The following is a 10,910-nucleotide window of genomic DNA, read 5'->3' on the forward strand; positions in this document are numbered from 1 at the left end:
TCTTCTGATGGCTCCTCTTCCATTCCCTCGAGTTGAAAAGATAGTTTCTAGGATTACCCCCATCTCTTTTCGAAAAACTTTTCCTCGATCCTTCCTTTCTACGAAGACTTACTATATTCGGGCTCTGAATCTTAATGAACAGATTGCCCTATTTTTTCCCCCCTCCTCTTGACCTAATGGATGCCCAACCCAAGATGAGACTTGTCTTTTATTTGAAATATATTGACTATGGCCTTTTTTTCCCTTTTCTAGGTTCGTCCATTCCATTTTCAAGTTTTACAAGGTCACACCTTGGATGTTGATCACAAATTTAATTCTATTCATGAGTGCTTTCGAGGAGATATGTCGAGGTTGGGGTTTTACTCCTTCCTTAAACTTGTTCAGGGCTTTCTTCAAGATTTTGAAGGATAACAATAGGTTCTTGAATTTTTGTTACAGGAATGGCTTGACCATTTTTAGTAGCCACAAAGACTCCATCAAACATTGGGTGAAAAGTTTTGCTATATAGTCGGAGCTAAGGGAAACCTAAGAGTTGGTGATGGTCCATCTATGCTCGAGGCTTCCCTTAGCTCCGATTATAGCAAGACTTTAACAAGCCTAAATCCTTTGCGGAAATAGTTAGTTATTAGTTTAAGTCTTTAATTCATAGCAATTTTTAGTATTTAATTTTTCCTATTTCCGCCAATAGATAAAGAACATACTTCCTCTAAGAAAATACATTTCTTATTTACAATAACTTCAATACCAAAAAAAAAAATACTTTAACAAGCCTAAATTCTTCGTTTGTAAATGGTTCTTCAGGAAAAAAATTAACAAGGAAATACTTGCAGTATTACTTTGAGTGAAAATAATATCATCCATATAAATAAATAAACAAATTAGGTCAACCTTAAACTATCAATAAAAAAAAAAATTACTCGTCACCAGTTTGGATCTGTTCACATAGATTCATGGTCTCAAGAGAACTAACAATCGATGGACTGGAACTGTCTTGAACTAGAACTCATACTCAAGGTTCAAGTAGCTGGATTTGGAAAGGGTGATAGGCATTCTCCGACTACTAGACCTATATAATAAACCATAAACCATGGAGGATGGAAACTCAAATTTAAATAATAAAGATGTTCATTGATTTGGGAAAGCTTCTAACATTTCAGAGATTAGGTTATTTGATAAAGATTGGACAGGGTAATAGTTTCAACAAAGTGGAGAGATCGTTTTCCGCAGGCTCATTTTGTGCATGAATCTTTGGTGGAATTAGATTATAGGCCTTTGCTACTATTGTTAAATCCTTTTCCAACCAAGCATACCTTTTCATTTCATTTTGAAGCAAAGTTTTTTCTGCATCCTCAATATTCTAAAAATTTTTCTACCGCTTGGCGCACACCTATTTGTAGTTCTTTAATGTTTTCCTTTTTGCAGCAATTCAAGGTCAATAGAACCCACTTGAGCTGACGGCATAGAACGGTTTTTAAAAGTATTTCTTTAAGGATGCAGTCTATTCAACACCAATTGGAGGATCTTTATTCTAAACTTTTTGATGCTTACAACACGACTTTTGAGTCCTCATTAATATTAGAACACCAAGACTTACAGCAACGTGATGAGCTTCACTGGAAACAAATGGTTGCAGGAAGAAGATCGTAATTCTAAATTCTTCCATATGACCACTACTCAATGGAGGCAGCAGAATGTGCTTTAAGGATTCAGTAGCTTTATACGACAGCATATACTATCGATAGTGAAACTGTGGTAAGTCTTAATACTCGGTTAGTCACTAATGAAATTAATGCTATACTTTTAGCGCCACTCTCAAATGATGAGGTTAAGAAGGGAGTTTTGATATGGGTGGTACTAAGGCTCTTAGTCTTGACGGCTTCTCAGGTTGGTTTTATCAAAGTAATTGGGATTTACTTGGATCTGAATTGTGTAATATGTTTCATAGCTTTTATTCACAAGGTTATCTATTGAAGGAAATAAATAGAACCAATATTGTTCTCATTCCAAAGTATTTTAATCCGATTACTTTGGCTCAATACAAACCTATTACTCTTTGCAATTTTGTTTATAAGGTCATCTCTAAGACCTTGGTTAATCATTTGAAACTGTGGATGAATTCTCTAATCTTACTAAACCAAACTACTTTCATTCCGTCTCATGCCATCTAAGATAATATTATTATTACTCTTGAAGCTTTTTAGCATATGATGACTTCATGTAGAAAAACCCATGCCATGGCACTTAAACTAGATATGTACAAGGCTTATGATAAAGTGGAGTGTCTTTTTTTATGACAGGTGATAAGCGGTTGTCGAAGCCGTAAAAAATAAACCTATTATCAATCAACAAATAAATTTGCAGATAGTGGCAATAGGGTCGAACCACAGGGAATTGACACTACGGACTTTCCTAATAATGACTTGGACAAATAAATAACAAATAAATAAAAAGAGGGGGGTTTTGTTTTGAAGATGTACTAAAGCTAATTAACAATAGAAAGCAAATAATTTAAAGATGAGTAAATCAATAAGAGAAAAGCTTCTAGTTGAAGTATGGATCTATTTCAGATTGTTTAGAATTGATCATTGATTCTTTAATACTCCTATTTATCTCAATAAATTAGTTTAGGATGTGGAAGACGCTTCTCACAATCCAAATTCCTCCTTAGTTCTAGTTTGATTAGGAAACGTTCGCTAATCAAACACTAGTTAACAAGTTGCCAAGGAACGTCCTTGGGGCCTTTGGCATCGAACAACTGTTAACTGCATTAAGACTTAGAGAAACCTAATTCTAACCTTGCCAACCGCGTGGTCAAGTTTAGATCATGCAACTTGATTAAATTTGTGTTCAAATAATATAAGCAATTACGGACTTAAATTATTCAAACAATTGTTACTCAAGCAATTAAAAACAATAGGCCTAAATTGATTCTAAAAGTAACGCAACAATTATAGAAAGATCAAATTGCATAAATATTGAAAATAAATAGAAGTTTAACAATGGAGATTTAAATCTCCCAATTCATCACAAATCTGAATTTTCCAACTTCAACTAGAAAGGAAAGTGTTTAGCCACTCATGGTGGACAAAATCACAAAAGAAAAAAAGAAAGAAGAGATTGCTGCGTTTCTGGAGAGTTTCTGAAGTTGAGAGATGATTAGAAGATGCTCTGCTGGTTTTGGAGGCTCTCCTTTTATAGCTGAAGAATTCTATCTATCTAGGGTTTTGAGATCCCTTTTAGATTTGGTGTTTGACTCCTCTTTTAATGTTGAATTTAATTGCAATTGGAATTCCTTGGATGAGAAACTCTTTCGTGGCTCTTGGTTTTATGTTGGCAGTGATTAGGTTGGATTTGGACTTCTGAAAATTCGGATTTCTGTTTTCTGCCCAATTTTCCGCTCTGCTGTCAGTTTCTGCTGTCAAAGTGATTTGCCCGGTGATTTGAGTGTTTTGGGCAAATCACTTGCCCATATCACTTCTGCCTGTTGCCTCCAGGTTTCTGCTTCAGCTTGATCTGGGCAGTGATTTGGGCAAATCACTGACCCAATCACTTTTCTGTCAATTTTCTGCACTTTTTCTCCAATTTTCCAATTTCTTCCTTTTCTGTAAAAACAAGATAAAAACCATAAATTAAACTAAAAAATGTGTAAATAAACAATAATAATTATGATAAAAATGTGGCTAAATTATGCTTGATCAAATACCCCCATACCTAGCTTTTTGCTTGTCCTCAAGCAACAAATTGTAATACCCGGCTAGACTCCGGTATCGGAATTCCTACCGTCCGGTGGAATCTCGGATGTCGGAAGCCTCTAGTAGGGTAGAAACATGTTTTCATAAAATGTTTTCATGAATTTTAATGTTTTAAGTATGAAAATTAAATGAGTTTTTGCATGAAAAGTCTTTGGAGGAAAACCCAGGTTCGGCAGCCGAAAGTCAAGTTCGGCCGCCGAACATGCATGTGTTTTGGAGGCACGTTAGGCCCCCGAAAGCATAGGTGAGGGAAGTTTAGGTTCGGCCGCCGAAACCCAAGTTCGGCCGCCGAACATGGCATGCTTGCGGAAGCACTTTCGGCCCCCGAACTTGGCCTGGCCAGCCACCTATAAAAGGGACCCTTAGCCGAAATGGACGAGCTTTCTTCCATTTTCGGCCACAGCTAGCTTCCAACCTCCCTCTTCCAAATCTAGTGTTTTTCCTCCAAATCCCCACCATTTTTCTTGAGTTTTAAGCTTGCATTGAAGGTTTTGAACTTTTGAAACAAGTTTTGGAGCTTTGGGAACTCAGGAGCTCATTTTCTTGGATCTCCAAGTTTAGGTCGTCTCTTTCTCGATCTTCAAGAGGTAAGAGCCGATCTTAAGCTCAATGTATGTTTTAAATAAGTTTTATGAATTTTTATGGGGTAGAAATGCATGTTTAAGTTAGTTGAGCTATGTTAGGTTTTATGTGATTTTTGAACAATGTGGCATGTTTGAGTATGTTTGAAGTGTTGTAGTTGGGGTATTTGTTTGTTTGAGGCCCCTAGGAGCTTGTATGCATGTTTTGGTTGAGTTATATGCATGATTTGAAGTTTTGGGAGGCAAGAGGTTCATGTGAACCAAGTTTCTGCCATTCTGGGAGAAACCAGGTTCGGCAGCCGAAGGGACTTTCGGCCGCCGAACCCCCTTGTGAAGGCAGCATTCGGCTGCCGAAGCTTGCCCCCAAAAGAGGACTTTCGGATCTGTCTGGGATTTTCGGCCGCCGAAGGTGCCGCCGAAAGTGCCTGACTTTCGGCTCTAGAGGGACTTTCGGCCGCCGAACCTGCCGCCGAAAGTGCCCTGTTCAGCCATTTCTTGCATGTTTTTATATAGTTGTTTTGTGGTGTTTTAGGGGGTTTTTAGGGAGTATGTTAGAGTTATGTTTATGTTTGTTTGGTCCCTCATTGGAGTCCACCTGTGTAGGTTTGGACCCGAGGAACCGAGGACCCCAGCAGTGAGCCAGCTGCTACAGAGTTTGTCAGAGCTAGCCAGAGGTGAGTGGAATAAACCTTAAGTTTTAAAATAAATGAAATATGACTTTTGAGCATGATCCATGCATCATGAATGCCATGAGATATAGTAGGTTGCTACATTAGTATTCACGAATATGCTGCACTGCATTTATGATGTTGATGTGGATTGGTTATTGAATGATCATATAGTCCTCATATGATATGATGATGTTATGGCATGATATGGTATGGAAGTCCAGGTTGTACCCATTCTACGTCCCTGGCACGATGTAAGAGGAAGTCCAAGTTGTACCCATTCTACGTCCCTGGCACAGTTGGACTGTATGATATGTTATGTTTAGAGAAAGACCGGTTGTACCCATTCTATGTCCCGGCACAGTTGGACTATGTGGAGGACTATAGGTGACAATACCATCCAAGATGTGATTTGTTGTGATGTGTTGCATTCCATGAAAGCATGAAATTTTAATATATTGTTTTCTACTATTCTGCTCACTGGGCTTGTTAGCTCACCCCTCTCCCCTAACCCCAGATGTGCAGGTACAGGGTAGACCAGAAGGTTAGCCAGAGTTTTTGAAGTATGTTGATGTAATAGTTAGATTGTGGACATGACAATTGTACTATGATGTAATGTAAGAGATTACAGTATGTTATGTATTGAGGTTATAGATGTGCTTGACCCTATGAGTATTGTAATCCCTTGTTGAGGCATGATCTTAGATATTTGATGATACAGATGTAAGCCAACTCATCTCATGTTATAGTGCTCATTGGGGCATTGTTGAGATCCCACAGAGGGGTCATGATTATGGTTATGTAATGTATGTTCAGGTTGAGTTGGATGTATGAAAGAAAAGTTTAAATTTTTATGCATGTTGTTGATCATGTATGGGATTATACAGGTTTACAGGTTATATGTCAGGCTTGCTACGGGTCCCGGCGGCCTTAAGCCGATCTGGATCCTAGCGCCGGTAGCGGTCCGATTTTCGGGTCGTTACAAAAATAACTTAGCCAATCAAGCCCCTTTTTTCCTTAGAGCCTAAGTACCACTTAATCAGCCCCCCCTAGACTCCTAATCTGAATTATCACAGTATAGAGTACATGCACTAAGGTCATCCTCTCCTTTCCTTGTTTCCCTTCACCTACCATGGTTAAGAGAAAGGTTTATGGCTCAATCATGCTTATTCCTTTATGTTAGTTTTAATGCAACCCCTAGGAGTGACTTGCCCCTTTTTTTTTTTCTCTCTTTCTTTTTATTTTTATTTTCAGCAGCACTTATTCTTATCCTTGCCTGAAAAAGTCACTAACCTTTTTACGCGATTGTGTACATGGGTGATACACCCCCGGTTACTCAGTTAGTCACTTGTTCAAGTGGCTACTAGCTCTGTTCATAGTCTAGACCATCGAAACTTATTTGCTTGAAAAAATCACTGCCCTTTTTACGCGATTGTGTACATGGGTGATACACCCCCGGTTACTCAGTCAGTCACTTCTCCAAGTGGCTATTAGGCTCAGTTCATAGTCTTAGACCATTGGAACAGGTTTATAGTTTGTGCTTTGTGCTGGTTTTTCATGATAGTTTGGGCAAATCAGCTCATAGGGAGTTACACTAACTTTTTATTTGCATGTATTTGTATTTTTATTTCCCTTGACCATAGCAAATTTAAGGATTCAGTTCAAGAGAAAAAACTCCCTAAGTGAAGGTAACATACTGTGAATGATTCAATTTAGGCTTAAAGGGGTGGCAAATCAATGGGGTCATGAGATGAGGAAGCTCTTTTAACCTTGTTATCTATGCTGAGTAGAGCAAAAACTAAGTCAAAATTCTGTGTGTGTGTGTGCAAAAAGTGTGAAAAAAAATTCTGGTGTGTGCAAAAAGGGGTAAAAACAATGCAAAAAGAAACAAAAAGGAACAAAAAGATAATGTATACGGAAAAAAAAATATAACCTAAACCTAACAGCAAATACCCCCACACCTATCCCAAACATTGCCCTCAATGTTTAAACATAAATATGAAAAAATTAATAAGAAGAAGGAAAGGGATTGCCTGGGATGTGGGTGATTTGAGCAGGTGATTTGGGCAAATCACCCGGCCAAATCACTGACTGTCAATTTTCTGCACTTTTTCTCCAATTTTCAAATTTCTTTCTTTTCTTTAAAAACAAGATAAAAACCATAAATTAAACTAAAAAATGTGTAAATAAACAATAATAATTATGATAAAAATGTGGCTAAATTATGCTTGATCAACAGGTCTTGCTGCAATGGGTTTTATTGAATAGTGGGTGCACTTGTTAATGCAATATTTTACTATAGTTTGATATTCTGTTCTTATTAATGGAATTCCTACAATACCTTTCCCTCCTTTCAGAGAACTCAAACAAGGGGATCCTTCATCTCCATATTTATTTTTGTTTGTATCTTAGGCTCTTTCCAATTTGCTTGAAGCTGCTAGGGATGATGGTCGACTTCAAGGCTTATGGATTTCTCATTTGCTCTAAGCATTACTAATGTTCTATTTGTTGATGATACTTTACTCTTTTGCTAGAGTATCAAGATATGAGGCTAGTCATTTGCTGCAACTTCTTAAGGACTACTCTTCAGCATCTGATCAATGTATTAATTTCTCTAAGTCCTGTATTTATTTTAGCTAGATGATTCCCTCTTCTTTGAAATAAGAGATTTTGTAGCTTTTTCATATGCAGCAAATGCGCTAGGGTGATAAGTATTTGGATTTACCTATAATATTGGGTAGATCTAAACAGCAAGCCTTTGCATTGGATTGAGGATCACATTCATTCTAAAACTCAAGCGTAGAAACAAAAGCTTTTATCTCAGGCTAGTAGAGCTATTTTGATTCAATCAATTCTTACGGCTATCCCATTTTATTCTATGTCTCTTTTTCGGTATCCTAAGTAATTATTTACTAAGTTGAATAGTATTTTAGCCAACTTCTAGTGGAGAGGAGATTGAGAGAATAAAAAAAGACATTGGCTTAACTGGTAGAATCATATCTATCTAAATTTTATGGAGGTATGGAATTGAAGCACTTTGAAAAATTTAATCTTGTATGCTTAGTTAAGCAATGTTGGCGCCTTGTCTACAATCCATCCAGCTTGTGCGCTCGACTTCTTAAAGGTTTATGCTTTCCACACTCTTCTATATGGGATCAACAAATTAGAAGTTGCAGTTCTTGGGTTTGGCAAGGAATTTTGGCTAGTAGATATGTGCTTAAGGAAGGCATCCGGATGAATATTAGAGATGGTTGTCGTACTCTTATTTGGGATGATCCGTAGATCTTGGTGTGGCTAATTTTCATGTTGTCAAACTGCCTCATTGCCCTCTTCATGTTAATTTAGTAGCAAATTTGGTGGATCAGAATAGTCTGGATTGGAATCATCAGTTGATGCATTACCTTTTTCCTTCATCTCCTGCTAGGGTTATTCTCTCTATTCCAGTAGTTCCTATGGGTACTCTAAATTCTTTAGTTTGGAATTTTGAGCAGAATGGACAGTATAATGTCAAATCAAGTTACAAGTATCTCATCCAATGATGCTCTATCCAGGCTTCTATGCGTATCCTCCTCTTCGACTATTCTCACGAAGTTGATTTGGCAAAAGACATAGCCTCTTCAGGTGCAGCCTAAACTTAAAATTTTTTTTTGGCATTTACTTTATAATGCAATCCCTGTAATGCATGATTTATTTTCATGTGGCACACAAGCTTCTTTTATATGTTCTCTATGTCTTACACAAATAAAAATACTGAAATATGCTCTTTTTCTTTGTCCTCATGCTAGAGCCACCTGATTTTTGAGCCTTTATACTTATAAATCTGTGTTTATTGGTTTTTCAAGTTTTTTTATTTGGTGGAAGACTCTCTGGAATCAATTTAATAAATAATTATATGTCCGGCTTCTTGTAATAAAATAATTATATTTTTTCTATGGTTTTATTTTATATTGTAATTAATAAAATAAAAGAATTTTTATCAAATTATATATAATGAAGATATAATTATGTGGTACGTACCACAAGCATGCAAAGAATCCATACAGCTTAATGGATTTCTTGATAACAAAGTTAAATTTTATTATTTTACTAAAGAACGATGAAGCCAACAATTCTCACTTATTGCAGGCGTATACATAACACAAGACTGTTTGTTTTTCTTTTTCTTTTAATAATTTACAATAATTTGCCATTTGAAAATAATCATATAAAGAGTTTATTCTTCTGCATTCCTGTAATTATTAAAAGAATGGTTGACTAGAGAGTTACTTATCAGAGTTGTACACTCCTAAAAAAAATATTTTATTAAAAAGCTTTACATTAATAAACATTTGTTCACATTGACCATTTACTGTTAGCTAGGTTTTTAATTGAAGCGATCCGCGATGCTACAACAATATAATCGAGATGCATGAATTCCTTTTTTTCTTTTTTTTTTTTCTCTAGGAGGCGCATATATTTATCAATTGAGCTAACCTTTGGATTATTTTATATTTTAATTTAAATATTTAAATTTTAAATAAATAATATTTAAATTTTAAATAAATTCACTAAATATTTATGTTTGTATATAATTTTAATAAACTTTTAAATTAAAATTTAAAAATAAACGATCTAATTATTAAATATATTATTTATATTTAAACAGTAATAAATTTTTTTTATATTAATAATTATAGATATTTTATAATAAACATATTATTTAATTTAAAATAATAAATATATATAAAATAATTAAAAATAGAGATATTGAATAAAAAAAATTTTAATATTTATAATAATTTACATTTCTCTAACACTTTAAATTTTAAATTTTAGATAGTAAAACTAAATTTTATGATTATAATGAAAACATTAAATTGATTTTGAAAATTTAATAATAAATTATAATATAATTTTTAAAATTATATTTAACTAATAAAATAATCATTAAATATATATTTTTATTATAATAATATTATTTTTTATTAATTTTATTATTTAATGTTTATTTTTACTTTTATATAATATCATAAATTATTAATAATAATTTAAAATATAAAAAAATAAAATTTTATGATTTAAAACTTATAATATTTCATTATATTTAAAATATTATTAATAGAATATAATTTTTTTAAAATATAAAAAAAATATATAATATTAAATATAAGCATTCAATAAACATTTTAATATATATTATTTATATACAATATTTTCACAATAATCGTTTAGAGTAGATTAAGAATTATCATCACGAGATATAGTTATGTAGTAGGAATCTGGTCAACCAATATGTGATCCCATCTAAGGAGAAGAAGACGCGACATTGTAGCTTATGGTCTTTTATCAAAATTCGCTCGCCCGCCGCCCTAAAAAGGTCGAGTCTTCACATAAAATTACCATTAGCAGATACAATCCAACAGACTCCCATTATGTCTATAACTATAGGATCTCTAACCAACTAAGCTGGCGAGATCTCTTATCAATTAGCCGGCCACTCTATTGTTGGATTATCAATTAGCCGGCCATATTATTTGATGTCTAAGCTACAAGGCAGATATCTGCCAAGCTCAACAATTGGATGTTAGTCCCATATAGAAATTCCTCTAAGTCATTTCATTCCTAAGCCGTAAAGTGAATTATGCCAGACCAGAAGACTGGGAGTTAGTCCCACTATAAAAGACATTCATGCTAGGCTACAAGGCGGGTTACGCCAAACCACAATCCGGACGTCGGTCCCACTAATCAAGACATTCATGTCAAGTCATAAGGCGAGTTCCACAAGGTCAGAAGACCGAGTATTAGTGTAACGACCCGAAAATCGGACCGCTATCGGCGCTAGGATCCAGGTCGGCTTAAGGCCGCCGGGACCCGTAGCAAGCCTGACATACATCCTGAAAACCTGTCTAATCCCATACATGATCAACAAC

The sequence above is a fragment of the Manihot esculenta genome, chromosome 12 (genome assembly GCF_001659605.2).
Source record: "Manihot esculenta cultivar AM560-2 chromosome 12, M.esculenta_v8, whole genome shotgun sequence".
Taxonomy (NCBI): Eukaryota; Viridiplantae; Streptophyta; class Magnoliopsida; order Malpighiales; family Euphorbiaceae; genus Manihot; species Manihot esculenta.